The sequence below is a fragment of the Anabrus simplex genome, chromosome 1, assembly GCF_040414725.1.
Source record: "Anabrus simplex isolate iqAnaSimp1 chromosome 1, ASM4041472v1, whole genome shotgun sequence".
Classification (NCBI taxonomy): Eukaryota; Metazoa; Arthropoda; class Insecta; order Orthoptera; family Tettigoniidae; genus Anabrus; species Anabrus simplex.
This window is the reverse complement of record NC_090265.1, coordinates 804,513,421-804,528,532: the sequence shown is the minus strand read 5'-3', so window position 1 is coordinate 804,528,532 and position 15,112 is coordinate 804,513,421. Positions and strand designations below refer to the sequence as shown.

Genomic DNA, 15,112 nt, shown 5'->3' with positions numbered 1-15,112 from the left:
CTACCCGGCCGTCGTCAGTTTTTATCCTATCTTCAATTAATGCCAACTTTCTTATCTGTATTACCTTCTTCTTTAATTTCTCCGTCTGTATGCGAGTGCTATAGCCGAAAACTGGACTCTCTCTCTTTTTAGGAAAAATTCCAAGCTGTACAAATGTGAAACATTTTAGCCCCAAAAATATCGAAATATGGAGGCAATTTCATTGACGGTACAGATCTCAGTTTTGGGTTAAAGGTGACTGAATGGTAAGTCTATCACGGAAAAGATAACACAATCGTTGCTCAATATCTAAAGATCTACAACTTCGGCCCTATGACTCTTTCCCTTATCTCGATCCCTTATACACGTTAGGCAGTGCTGCATTTCGCGATTAGTTATAATCAGATCTCTCCACCTCGGCTGTGCATGGTATCAGAAAATGGGGCCTGTCTTTATAATTTAAACTCCCGATCTCGATTGTGAATGGCAGTAGACAAGGGAGCCTGCCGTTATAGTATAAAATCCTGAATTATATTTTGAATGGCAGTAGGAGACGTAGCCTGCATTATCATCAAAACTTCCCAACGCGCACCGTACATCTGAAGTAACGTATGCGGTCCTCTCCGTGATGTCCCTTATAATCTTTCTCACTGCATGTATAGGCATTTGCCTAGAAATCCGTAGTCTATACAATGTAGAATATCGTAGTGAAGCACGGGTACATTAGCTATTTTTAAAGTAAAACTTCTACATTGTATATGGATATCGAAGAAATTACTGTATATAAGATTTTTAAATTGCATGTCTCTTAGCGTTATCCGAGAAACATCGCGTTTCCTATGTAAAAAGTGAGTTACGGAGTTGCGATGATAACGGCAGGTTCACTTTCCAACCACTATTCACAGTTGAGTTGGGAAGTTTTCATTAAAATGGAAGGCCTCATTGCCTACTGCCCGGTCACAATCAATTTGGGGAGTTTTCGTTACAACGGCAGGTTTTTTTAATAATACCAGGCACCTTCCCAACTGCCAGTCAAAAGTGAGCTGTGCTGTTATCATTGTAATGACAGGACTCTTCTCTTAATGACAGTCACACCGAGTTGGTGAGTTTCCATTAGAATAGCAGGCCACTATGCCTAATGCCAGTCACATTTTAGATGGGTAAATTTGTTTACAATGGCCCGCACCCTTGCCTACATCCAGATACAATCCGGTAGAGGAGTTTTGAACAAAACTGCGTGCTCCCTTGCCTTCTGCAAGTCACATAGAGAAAGGAATTATTCATTACAATTGTAGGTACTCCTTACCAATGCCAGCTACACAGGAGTTGGAGAAGGATACCATTCCTACTGCCGGTCAAAGTCGATGTGGGGAGTACTCATTACAATAGGAGACACATCCTTCCTAGATCGCTAAAAAAATCAACAACAATAGATCGACCTACGAAAGTAGACCTACTGTATATGCATGTTTTACAATATGTAATACCTTCATTTACAGAATAACTACTGTCAAACGGTAGGTTAAATCGGCAAACGGTGTGTACCATAAGACGCCACATTTAGCAGTGTAAATGGCCGGTCCTGTGATATTTTCTCGTATCTCTTAGAGTATTAAATGACTGGTCCTATGATATTTTCTCGTATCTCATCTATTCATGGGTCGGACTGAGTTAGAAACGTGGAATAAGGTGAAATTTGGGTAATATTTTCTCAGAGTGCATTACTTTTCGGATAATTATGTGACGCTTACAAACATAGCATTTGTCTCACATATAGCTGCTGGGTGGGCCAATGTTCGTGTATAATTTGATGATTCTGTCTTTCATATAAGTGATTCAAACTATGAATTATGCGTGTAAAAAGTGCAAAATTTACTTACAATAGAGAAATAGAGACAAATCTAACGTATAAGGAGTAAGGATACGACAAAAGGTCAGAGGACCAAAGTTGTAGGTCACATCAAATTGAACCCAAATTGTGTCACCCGTTTGTGATACGACTTACCGCTTATCCACGAAATATCTTGAAACAAAGGTCTGCACCATCATTAAAACTGCCTCCATACTTCGATATTTTTCGGGAATAAAAAGTGAAAAATTTAAAGATCTTGGAAGTTTTTCGTCGGTGGCAGGCTAATACGTATAATTGTGCCAAATTTCAATTTTCTAGCTCGTCTGGCAGACTGTGCCGCAATGTTAATTTGGGAAAGGGGCGTAAAAATTAGGGCTTTCAGGAAACTAAAGCTAAAAAATTTGCAGATAATCATTTTCACACCTGAAACGTATAACTGAACGAAAATTTCGCCAAAGGTAGGCAATATATAGACACAGGTCGTCACGATATCATTTATATAAATAAGGAATTTGCTCCACGTACAACACCTTTTGGGTTACGTCCGTTTGCCGTAGCCTGCACAACCGACCGTTCATCATATCTCCTCCACATGAGAAAAAGCTTTTAGAAATGGATTTACATCAAGGCTGGTCGATTTCCAGTCAGGGTGATCTTGTATATATTGTGGGAGAGTAAAATCACTGCTTACCGAGCTCGATATCTGCAATCGTTTAAGTGCGGCCAGTATCCAGTATTCGGGAAATGGTGGGTTCAATACCCACTGCCGGCAGTTCTGAAGATGATTTTCCGTGGTTTCCATTTTCACACCAGCCAAATGCTGAGGCTGTATCTTAATTAATGCTACGGCCACGTCCTTTCCCCTCCTATCCCATCGGTCGGCAGCCCTGAAGATGGTTTTCCGTGGTTTCCCATTTTCACACCAGGAAAATTCTGAGGCTGTATCTTAATTAAGGCACGGCCGCGTCCTTCCCACTCCTTTCGCTCTCTTGTCTCATCGTAGCCATAAGACCAATCAGTGTCGGTGTGACGTAAAGCAACTTTTAAAGAACCTACCTTTAGACTGGTGGATGCTAAGCACGAAGTATGGTTGAAATATCACCAGTAGCTTTCATGTTATAAGAAATAGACTTTACACTCACCCGCTTTTGAGTTGTCCGCTAGGACTTGTGCTGAAAAAAGTCCATTATTGACATCTCCCTTATTAATCCCCCTATCGAAATGTTGCACATAATAAAAAACTTTAGAAATTGATTTCATTTAAGGTTGTAAAATTTCTATTAAATTTTGAAGTGTATATTTTGTGGGAGTGCAAAATCACGATTTCTGTTTCGTATAAACCTCCAGTAAATTTAGGCATTCAGAAATAATATTGGACCTAAAACCTACCCGAGGTCAGGTGGATTCTAAAAATCAAGTTTGGTAAAAATATATCCAATAGTTTTCAAGTGATGAGAACTCATACAAACAGACAAACAAACAGATACCAAAGCTAAAACATATACTGATGATCGTTATTACACCTAAAACGGATAATTGTGCGAAACTTTGCCAAAATAGTGTGTACAGGCACACGGTCGATACGATTTTATATATAAATACTGAGTGCACATGCAGATGTAGACGACACAGACCATGACCCTTTACAATGAGCAACAACGTTCAATGTAACAACAGAAACTTTGATACCCATATCTATTATATTAAAGTTTGTTCCCTCCCATGGCTGAATGTTCAGCAGCCTTCGATCCTCGCGGCCCTGCACTCAATTCCCGAACATGTCAAATGTGTTCGCGCAGTCCCCAACATCCCTGCAACCAGCCTACCACAAAATACACTGTCCTTCACAACATTACATGCAGTTTCCTGTACATGGCAGGTGTCACCTAACTTTGTTGCAGGGTTCATTTTACAGGGGTTGCATTAGGTTAGCAATAGTCACACGGAATTTTCAAATTTGTAGAGGTCCGTCTAGCTGAAAGGATAACAGCGTGGGCTCATATCCTCATGGGAAGTCAAAATAGAAACATCATGTCTGCTATACCAAGTTTAGAATAGGAAAAGAATCAAGCTTTTAGTTTTTCGTGGCTGTTCATTTTGTGATCGTAGCCAATATTGCCTCCAATACGAACAGCAGGAATACACCATTCATTCCACAAGTACCATGAGAGTTGGCCAGGACTCAAATCGTGGCGCCCTTCGTGAAAAAACAGTAGCTTTGTAACTCGCCGGTAACTTCCCTTTGTAAAGGAGAAATGAGTTCCAAGTTCATTCCCGGAAGCAAAGGCAGCTGGACACAGGGCTAAAACAACTAAAGTCAACTAGTTCGTGGACTAGCGCCTATAGTACAGGCAAGATGGCGTACACTCCTGTACTACAGTCAGTAACTTCTTGGACAGGCGCATACAGTGAAGGCAACCGTGTAGACTTCAGTCAGTACGTTCGTAGACTGGCTATGACATTTCAAGGATCACACAGTATTTTGGTGTCTTTTTCCCATCGCGGTGATCCGGGCGATTACAACTTTATCATCTCAAACGTTTTGCTAGCGGATTTGCTTATTTTTTGGCAGAATTTGAAATTTGCCCGTTGCTCAAACTACGGCATTCTCAAGTTCCGCAGTTGACATTCAACTAACCTCCACAACAGTGACTTTAATTCTGCCTATACTATATGCACGTCCAACTCGCTGGATGAATGGTCAGCGTACTGGCCTTCGTTTCAGAGGATCCCGGGTTCGATTCGCGGCCTGGTCGGGTATTTCAACCTTAATTGGTTAATTCCAATTGCTTGGGTTCTGGGTGGGTGTGTGGCGTATTCGGCATTATAAATCATCCTAGGTAGGGCCCTCATCTTCACAGACATGCAGGTTGAATAATAGGCCGTCTACGAGAAAAAGGCCCGCACCATGTCTCTCTGGCGGCCTTTATTAATACTATATGCAAGCAACTGCCTCTTGCTGAGACTAGCGAAGAACTATCAGGGCAACATCCTGTGGTGCAAACTCTCCTCTGTAGTGCACCACAGTGACACTAGAAGGCCAGTCCACGTTCTAGTACATTCAGGGCCGCTAAGAGAAGTCCATTTCTTCGACTTTCTTCCACACAGTAACATCATATTCACTCACTCCTCTTTACTATAACGCCCATGGTCCTTTTTTATATCAAACAGCGTCCCAGCGGGAACATTTATTCATGCTCTATTGTGACCGAAGTCATAACGCCAACAAATACCCCTCCCCTCCTGCACAATGCATTAACCCTCATCTAGGGAATCGTGGAAAAGAATTTTATGCTTCCAATATCAATCTAAAGAATTCGTCTTTATTAAGAGAAGATCTTAAGTGCGGCCAGTATTCAGTATTCGGGAAATAGTAGGTTCTAACCCCACTGTCGCAGCCCTGAAGACGATCTTCCATGGTTTCCCATTTCAAACCAGACAAATGCTGGGGATGTACCTTAATTAAGGCCACTGCCGCTTCCTTCCCACTCCTAGCCTCTTCCCGTCCCATCTTCGCCATAAGACCTATCTGTGTAGGTGCGACGTTAAACAACTTGCAAAAAAGAGTATACCATCCCGCTACACAGGTAAAGCAGGGAACTTACCGATACATCGGGAGTTTGGACTGAAATCTACTTCTCCGAAACTCCTGCTACTTTAGACAACGTAGCTTACCGAGCTGTGTGTACCTGAAACACACTGTACGGAGACTTTATTTTTGTTAACTAGAGTTTCAAAAAGAGATTTGTTAGAAATAAAAATTATTTATTATATGAATGGATACCCAAGCAGTGGTCCGCATGCTGCAATCTAAGAGAAGATATCATAATCGAAGTTTCTTCCAGATTTCTTCAGTCACTTCAGTCCCTCAATTTATTTCAAATAAAAGGTTGTCTGACCCATTTCTACGTCCACTACTGTTGCCCAAATTCCATAATCCCAGCAGACACTCAGCTGATTTTAAGCAAAGATTTTAATTCAATGGAATATGGGAACATAATACTGCAGAAGACAAACAGCATTTTCATGCATGCACACATACATACATACATACATTCATACATACATACACAGATACATGCATACATACATATTTGTAGATACATACAAACAAACATACAAAGTGAAAGGGAATGCTGAACGGCGATCAAACTGAATCGCAGAAAAGGCATACATGAAAGTCATTTTTATTTCTCGAACATACTGTTGTTACTGGTATGGTACGCTATAAAACACAATATTTTATGTAAGATAACACAATGGGTAATAACACGCGTCGCAGTAATGTACCTTGCTTCTTTATGGTATGATTCACCTCAGTCGTAAGGGCAAGTGATCTGATGCAACAAACGCAAAGATACTTGGACGAAGGTCAGAGTATTAGAGCGAATCACAACCAGCACGATAACTAGCTATGTAACTCGGATTTTACAAACACTAGCCATGCGTGTGACGTAAAGCAATATGGAAAACATTGTTCTCCTAGAACGTAACAAGATGTTGTACCATATTGTAGCAAAAATTATACTTACTACACAAACCTCAAAATTTTAGCGTATCATTCCCGTATTCCTTGTAGATACATACTGTACATACATACTGAGCCCACTATTTTATGGGTTTGAATCCTGATACGATTGATTCACACTTGAGAAAACACAGATGAGATGTCTCCACTTCACAACATTTAGCACATCCTGGGCATTTTCTTTACGCTCAAGCATTTTTGATGTGGCTTGAAAGGACATTAAGTGCATTAGCTTTTCAGCAACATAATGATGACGATTATTATTATTATTATTATTATTATTATTATTATTATTATTATTATTATTATTATTATTATTATTATTATTATTATTATTATTGTGGGTCAGCCCTGTGTGGTAGGGAGAATCGTGCCTGCCTCTTGCCAGAAGGACACGAACTCGATGTCCGACCAATCCTAGGAATTAAATTCTTGACTGAGCGCTACAATTAACTCTCGTGAGATCGACTGCGGAGCTGCCAGATATGGGAGGTAGGGAAGACGGCCAAAATAATCCAAGCAATACGACTATGTGACAACCCAGTGGCTTAAGGCCATATGGCTGGACAACAGTCTACTTTGCAACCGTGAAATATCAATAAATCTCCATTGATCTGCATTTAGGACTATCACCTAATCTTCTCCTTAATTATTTCAAAGAAAATGTATTCAAATTCCTAACTCCCCAACCTATAAACGAAAGACTTTCCCCAATTTTCCCTTTTCAGTTACAACTTTGTCCACATTTTATTAATTTTCCTACTCTTAAAAAACCCGACGGTTCATGGTGTGGGTTACTGTAGTCACGTCCTAGTTCGTGAACCAAGGGCAACGGCTGAGTGGCCTAGTAAGTGGTCCTGAAAGTCGGGATACCAGTTGCTATGGAATGGGAATGGGCATCTCAGACATATTCTGAGTCATGGCCCTTCTTGTGCTTAGGCGGCTAGGACTATACAATCCACCGGTGGTCCATAACCAGTTAGAGGAGAGATCCTCAATTGGACTATGTGTAAGCAGGGTAGCATCCTGCCTATGGGAGTAACGGAGTCCCACTCCCATTTGACAGGCGAGGGTCTCCTTGGAAACAACCTGGCGAACGAAATGGAATTCGATGGGGAGCTATCAATATTAATGGGGCTTATGGAAGAAATAAAGTAGAACTGGCTGAGTCAGCTAAGAGGATGCATCTCGATGTTCTAAGAGTAAGTGATATTCGGGTAAGGGGAGATAACGAGGAAGAGATAGGAGATTATAAAGTGTACTTGACGGGTGTTAGAAAGGGAAGGCAGAGGCCGAGTTAGGGCTGTTTATCAGGAATACCATTGCACGCAACATAGTTTCTGTTAGGCACGTAAATGAGCGAATGATGTGGGTAGATTAGTCAGTTGGAGGAATTAGAACGACAATTGTCTCAGTGTATTCACCATCTGAGGGTGCAGATGAGGATGAAGTTGACAAGTTTTATGAAGCATTGAGTTACATCGTAGTCAGGGTCAACAGCAAGGATAGAATAGTGCTAATGGGCGATTTCAATTGAACTGAATTGAATTGAATTGAATTGAATTTATTGATAATGATGATATACATGCCACTGAGGCTGAAAAGCCCCTTTATGTAGCGTCTAGATATAACACAATACAAGTTTATGAATATACTAACTACATTTTAGAATATTAAAATATCAAATTGAACATTAAACTTAAAATTAAACTTAAAATTAAAATACAGATACCAATTCCAATAAAGTTAAAACATAAATCATATAAGAAGTAGAAAAGCATATCATTCGATTTTTTAATATTTTAGGCTACAAGAATCTCAGGAATATAAAAAACAGAAACAATTTTCTTAGAAATATACATATTTCTTATTATTGGACACAAGAATACCTGATCTCAGCCCCTTGCGTACTCCTCCAGGAAGATAGATGTTAAGGACTGCTTTAGTTGGGTGCAGTTCCTGTCATTTGCGAAACGGTGAAGGTTAAAGACATTGAAGATACGGGATGCAGTGCAAACAAAAGATTTGTTAAATTTAGTGGTACGATGAAGGGGAATTTGAAGGGTAGTTTTTGTAAACCTATTATCTCTGTTATGTACTGACTCCATAGATTTAAATGCATTATATAGGTAGGGTGGGGTCTTCAGTTTGAGAATTTTGTGCGTAGCAACGGCTACAGAGATTTCCCGTCGTTCATGAAGTTTCAACCATTGCAGCTGAATGTAATAGGGTGTTATGTGTTCATCACGCCTGGCATTTGTCACGTAACGAACACATGCGTTTTGCACCCTCTGTAGTTAATGAGAGATTTGGAAATAGAACTGAAGGATACGAAAGGGTGATTAGTAAATGTGGGGAAGATATGGAAGCTAATGGGAATGGGAAGCGTTTGCTGGACTTCTTTGCTAGTATGTGTTTAGCAGTTTCGAATACATTCTTCAGGCATAAGGCTATTCACCGCTACACATGGGAAGCTAGGGGTACCAGATTCATAACCGACTATATCTTCACCGATTTCGAATTCAGAAAATCTGTTAGGAATGTACTAGTTTTCCGGGGATATTTCGATGATACATACCACTATCTCATCTGTACTGAACTAATTCTCTAGGCCTAGGGTAGAGAAAGTGAAATCTGTCTGTAAACTAATAAGGGTAGAAAATCTCCAGGACGAGGAAATTAGACAGAAGTACATGGATATGATTGGGAGAAGTTTCGAACAGTAGACAGTAAGCAGGTTCAGGATATAGAAAGAGAATAGTTGGCATACAGGGATACTGTAGTAGAAACAGCAAGGAAATGCCTAGGAACAACTGTGTGTAAAGATGGGAAAAGGCGAACATCTTGGTGGAATGATGAAGAGAGAGCACCTTGTAAACATAAAAAGAAGGCTTATCAGAAATGGCTCCAAACAAGGGCCAAGGCAGACAGGGATTTGTACTTAGATGAAAGAAACAGACCAAAACAAATAATTGTTGAATCCAAAAAGAAGTCGTTGGAAGACTTTGGTAATAACCAGGAAAGGCTAGGCCAAGCAGCAGGGAAACCTTTCTGGACAGTAATAAAGAATCTTAGGCAGGGAGGGAAAAAGGAAATGAACAGTGTTTTGAGAATTTCACGTGAAAACATAATAGATCCGAGGGAATCACTGGAGAGGTGGAAGGAATATTTTGAACATCTTCTCAAAGTAAAAGGAAATCTTCCTGGTGGTGTTGCGAACAGCCAAGCTCATGGGGAGGAGGAAAAAATGTTGGTGAAATTACGCTTGAGAAAGTGGAAAGGGTGGTAAATAAACTCCACTGTCACAAAGCAGCAGGAATAGGTGAAATTAGACCTGAAATGGTGAAGTATAGTGGGAAGGCAGGGATGAAATGGCTTCATAGAGTTGTAAAATTAGCGTGGAGTGTTGGTAAGGTACCTTCAGGTTGGACAAAAGCAGTAATTGCACCTATCTATAAGCAAGGGAACAGGAAGGATTGCAACAACTATCGAGGTATCTCATTGATTAGTGTACCAGGCAAAATATTCACTGGCATCTTGGAAGGGAGGGTGCCACCAGTAGTTGAGAGAAAGTTGGATGAAAACCAGTGTGGTTTCAGACCACAGAGGGGCTATCAGGATCAGATTTTCAGTATGCGCCAGGTAATTGAAAAATGCAACGAGAGGAATAGGCAGTTGTGTTTATGTTTCGTAGATATAGAGAAGGCATATGACAGGGTACCGAGGTAAATGATGTTCGCCATATTGGGGGACTATGGAATTAAAGGAAGATTATTAAAATCAATCAGAGGCATTTATGTTGACAATTGGGCTTCAGTGAGAATTGATGGCAGAATGAGTTCTTGCTTCAGGGTACTTACAGGGGTTCGGCCAGGCTGTAATCTTTCACCAATGGCAGGGAGGGATTCAGTTAAGTGGAAATGTAGTAAGCAGTCTGGCCTATGCTGACGACTTGGTCTTAATGACAGATTGTGCCGAAAGCCTGCAGTTTAATACCTTGGAACTTGAAAATAGGTGCAATGAGTATGGCATGAAAATTAGCCTTTCAAAGACAAAGTTGATGTCAGTGGGTAAGAAATTCAACAGAATTGAATGTCAGATTGGTGATACAAAATTAGAGCAGGTGAATAATTTAAAGTATTTAGGTTGTGTGTTCTCCCAGGATGGTAATTTAGTAAGTGAGATTGAATCAAGGTGTAGTAAAGCTAATGCAGTGAGCTCGCAGTTGCGATCAACAGTATTCTGTAAGAAGGAAGTCAGCTCCCAGACGAAACTATCTTTACATCGGTCTGATTTCAAACCAACTTTGCCTTACGGGAGCGAAAGCTGGGTGGACTCGGGATATCTTATTCAGAAGTTAGAAGTAACAGACATGAAAGTAGCGAGAATGATTGCTGGTACAAACAGGTGGGAACAATGTCAGGAGGGTACTCGGAATGAGGAGATAAAGGTTAATTTAGGAATTAACTCTATACGTTCTATATGCTGTACGCATAAATCGGCTTCGATGGAGGGGTCATGTGCGGCGAATGGAGGAGGACAGGTCACCTAGGAGAATAATGGACTATGTTATGGAGGGTAAGAGAAATAGAGGTAGTCCAAGACGACGGTGGTTAGATTCAGTTTCTAACGATTTAAAGATAAGAGGTATAGAACTAAATGAGGCCACAGCACTAGTTGCAAATAGAGGATTGCGGCGACGATTAGTACATTTACAGAGGCTTGCAGACTGAAGGCTGAAAGGCATAAGAGTCTATAATGATAATGTATATATGTTAAAAACCCCGCTCAAGCTTATTTGTCTACTAATGCCATGCCACGCCATCTCACCAATGACAAATAGAAACATTCCGCTTAGTCGAGCAGCTCGTCTCCTTGCTTCCAAGTCTTCCCAGCCCAAAGTTTGCAACATTTTCGACAGAGCTCGATAGCTGCAGTCGCTTAAGTGCGGCCAGTATCCAGTATTCGGGAGATAGTAGGTTCGAACCCCACTATCGGCAGCCCTGAAAATGGTTTTCCGTGGTTTCCCATTTTCACACCAGGCAAATGCTGGGGGCTGTATCTTAATTAAGGCCAAGGCTGCTTCCTTTTCACTCCTAGTCCTTCCCTGTCCCATCGTCGCCATAAGACCTATCTGAGTCGGTGCGACGTAAAGCAACTAGCAAAAAAAATAGCTAGCAACATTTTCGTAACACTACTCGTCTGTCAGAAATCACCCAGAAGGAATTGTGTTGCTATCCTTTGCCAGATCTCGTATCAAGGAGTCCTGGTGAAGGTCCTATACACTGGAATCATACTCTAACTGGGATCTTACCAGAGACTGTTGGTTTCGTTCTCAAGTGCATTATTTTCGACTAGTACAAAAGCCTGTCTTTAACAGTCGAAATTTTAAACTATAAAATGGAAATTCTAAATAACCTATTAATATACATTATGAATAAAGGTGTCCGCCTCTGTGGTATAGTGGTTAGTGTGATTATCTGCCATCCGTTGAGACCCGGTATCTCTTCCCGACTCTGTCACGAAATTTGAAAAGTGGTACGAGTACTCGGCCTCTGGGGTTAAACTCAGTAGACGGGGGTTCGATTCCTTCCTAAGTCATTCTCGAAGTGGTTTTCCGTGATTTTGCACTTCTCCTCCCGGAAAATGCCTGGTTGGTACCTAAATTAAGGCCACGGCCGCTTCCTTCCCTCTTCCTTGTCTAACCCTTCTATTGTTCCCATCCCCCACAATGCTCCTGTTCACCATACCAGGTGAGGCCGCCTGGGCGGGATACTGGTCCTCCTTCCCAGTTGTAACCCTCGACCCAAAATCTCACGCTCCAAGACACTGCTCTCGAGGTGGTAGGGGTGGGTTCCCTCGCTGAGTCCGTAGGAATAACGAATCCTGGAATATAAAAGAATTATGAAAGGAGAAATAAATGTAAAAAAAAACTCTCTCCACGTTTTTTAAGGTATTCGAATGGAATAAGAAGAGGTATTGTAGTATTTCGTTACAAACTACACACTGAGTGCAGTTGTAGTTCGGAGTGGTGCATTGACGGGTATGGATCCGCGTACTCTGTCCAAAACGAACCTCCATCAAGAGCGTCGTGCACCGTCACTCCATATGAGCACTGCAGAGAGGTTTGATATTTAATCAAAACATCTGGCACGCGTTCTAGCGATTAAAAATTATATAACAACACCTCCAGTACTCTGCCGACCAGCATTCTGACGGTAAAGATATTTTCAACAAGCGGGACTCGAACCGGCTTACCACGGTGTGTGACCACATAGACTTAACACGTTAACGACCAAGACCTCCAATTAGGCTGCTCTGTTGCTTGCTTATCGACAGTGATAAGCCCCAGAATAGAACAAGTTATTCATTCATTTCATTGAAAGGGTGTATTATCCACTGGACAGTTCAGGTATGTTGATCATCATTACATTGTTCCTGTAACCCATAACTGGCACCAGGTTAAGTCTCTCAAATATATATGTCGAACACAACAGAAGGCAAGTTCGACATCATGCCGATAATTAACTGTGTGCGTACGTCATCATGAGAGGATCATTTTTTTTTTTTTTTTAAGCAGACATAATAATCTATAACTGGTACAAAAGTCTGCTGTTAGAACCTTCCCTTGTTCTTAATATCACTGTGATGACAGACAAAATTAGGGATTATATATATATATGTATATAGCTAGTCTCTGTGTTGTAGTGGTTAGTGTGATTATCTGCCATCTCCGGAGGCTCGGGTTCAATCTCCGGCTCTACCACGAAATTTCAACCTCGCGAGGTCATCTCAGTAGAGGAGGGTACGATTAAAGCCTCAGCCATCCTCGAAGTGGTTTTTCGTGGTTTCCCACTACTCCTCCACGCAAATGCCTGGAAGGTGACTAACTCAACGCCACGGCCGCTTCCTTCCCTAATCCCTGTCTGTCCTTCCGATTTTTTTTTTTTGCTAGTGGCTTTACGTAGCTCGACACAGATAGGTCTTATAGCGACTATGGGATAGGAAAGGCCTAGGAGTTGGAAGGAAGCAGCCGTGGACTTAATTAAGTCACAGCCCACAGCACTTGCCTGGTGTGGAAATGGGATAACACGGAAAGCCATCTTCAGGGCTGGTGACACTGGGATTCGTACCCACTATTTCCCAGTTACAAGCTCACAGCCACGTGTCCCTAACCACACGGCCAACTCGCTAGGCCCTTCCAGTCTTCCCATCCCCCAGTAAATCCTCTGTTCAGCATAGCAAGTGAGGCTGCCTGGGTGAGTTAGTGGTCCTGCTCCCCTGAAGACTATATATATATATTGTGTGTTCATATTGTTCTTGATTATCTCCAGGAATATCTTGCATTATACAGTAAGTGAAATTCAAGACAATAAGACAAATATAATTCTTATTTAGGTCTGTTCTTAATCCGTTTAGCCCCAAGGGTTGGTTTTTTCCTCGGACTCAGCGAGGTGACAGAGCTCTACCGCTTCAAGGGTAGTGTGCTGGAGCGTGAGACTTTCGTTCCGGGGATACAACTAGGCAGGGGGACCAGTACCTCGCCCAGGCGGCCTCTCCATGCTGAACAGGGATATTGTGGGAGGGATGGGAAGATCGGAACGGACATACGAGGAAGAGGGAAGGAATCGGCCGTGGTCTTAATTTAGGTACCATCCCTGCATTTTCCTGGAGGGGAAATGGGAAACCACTTTGAGGATGGCTGAGGACGGAATCTAACCTCCTCCCCCCCCCCTCCCCCATCGCCTCGTCAGTAGACCTCCCGAGGCCGAGAACTCGTACCACTTTTGAAATGTCGTGGCAGAGCCGGAAATCGAACCCGGACCTTCGCGGGGTATTAGCTAATCCCACTAACCACTACACCACAGAGGCGGACATATTTCAGTGCTCGTACAGCTAAGCATACTCACTGTCGCAGCACAGTTGATGAAATTTACAGCAGTAATTGTTGACAGCACAGGTGCAATCACTACAGTCGTCCACCGCATCAGCACTTCCATCAGCAAACTGTGCAACTACACATAACACTGCTACAAGAAGAAGAAAGATCTTCATGGTTAACTGCGGCAAGTAGTTCCCTCGACTAATTTCCTCAGCGTACAAACGTTCCATTTATACCCCTTGTCAGTCCTTCGTGGGTCACTGGAAAGTTATGGGAAAACACTAGGAAAGTATACGTACAAGTGATAAGGTTCCCTACATTGTACTCACGTGAGGATATGACAGGAAATTACGTATTTAGATATCTCTTTTAGTGAAAGACAATGGTGGAAATCACACGTAGCTTACAAAACTTCCTCGAGGAAAATCCATCTTATTTGTCTAATAACTATAGATATTATTATCGAATATTCAGTACACCATGGGGCCCTACTTCACAAAAGGCCATTAAGGCTGTAGTTTATAATCAACAAATATTTCAAAGGAAAAATTAAGACTTCAATTTGTTAAAGATGTGCTGAATGAATGTCAAGAATTGCTAATAACAACTAGACTTGAAAATATCATGCATTGATTTAGAAAATACAAGATCACAACTGTTCATCTGACATTTAAATGTGCCTTTCATTCCAAACGTGGGGCATGAGAAAAGTAGATGATCCACTCTCTGAGCAGAACCACAAACGCATAAATATCCATCTTTAATTCGGATTTTAAATCGCTCAAGGTCAGATTTAAATTTTCCATGTCCCGATAGTAATTGCGTTGGGACAAAGTTAGGGACTAATAATTTACTCTGAAGTCGATCATTA

At 41.6% G+C, this 15,112-nt stretch overlaps 1 long non-coding RNA gene across 1 annotated transcript in view; it reads right to left on the bottom strand.

The window, feature by feature from the left end:
- The window catches only part of LOC136873693 (uncharacterized), a 37,437-nt gene extending 22,968 nt beyond the window's left edge, over nt 1-14,469 (bottom strand). The window contains exon 1 of the long non-coding RNA XR_010860156.2: nt 14,270-14,469. This is a non-coding gene — a long non-coding RNA (uncharacterized lncRNA). The remainder of the gene's footprint in view (nt 1-14,269) is intronic.
- Nucleotides 14,470-15,112: the final 643 nt, after the last annotated feature.